Consider the following 365-nt stretch of genomic DNA (forward strand, 5'->3'; position numbering starts at 1 on the left):
ATCCAGCGCCGCCCGGCCGCCCGGCGCCGCTTATCTCCCCCCCGCCCCGCTGCCCTCCCCGCCCCGCTCCCACCGGCGCCCCGTGTCGGGGGCGGAGCCGCCGCCAGGCCCCGCCCCGCGGAGCGAACCACCGCAGGGAGGAGGGGGGGGGAGCGAGCGCGGGTGTCCCGGCGGGCGGGCCCACCGCGCTGGGGAGGGGGGGGAGCGGGCGGCGGGGAGCGGCGGTGCGGGCCCTTTAAGGGGAGCGGGGCGGGAGGGGAAGGGGGGGGTGCACGTGCGCGCGGGGCGCCGCGGGGTCCCTGCGCCGGCACCGGGGACACGCGGGATCGGGAACACGCGGGATGGAGCACCCGAACAAACCGGGA

The sequence above is a fragment of the Corapipo altera genome, unplaced genomic scaffold (assembly GCF_003945725.1).
Source record: "Corapipo altera isolate COAL_440 unplaced genomic scaffold, ASM394572v1 71, whole genome shotgun sequence".
NCBI classification, from domain to species: domain Eukaryota; kingdom Metazoa; phylum Chordata; class Aves; order Passeriformes; family Pipridae; genus Corapipo; species Corapipo altera.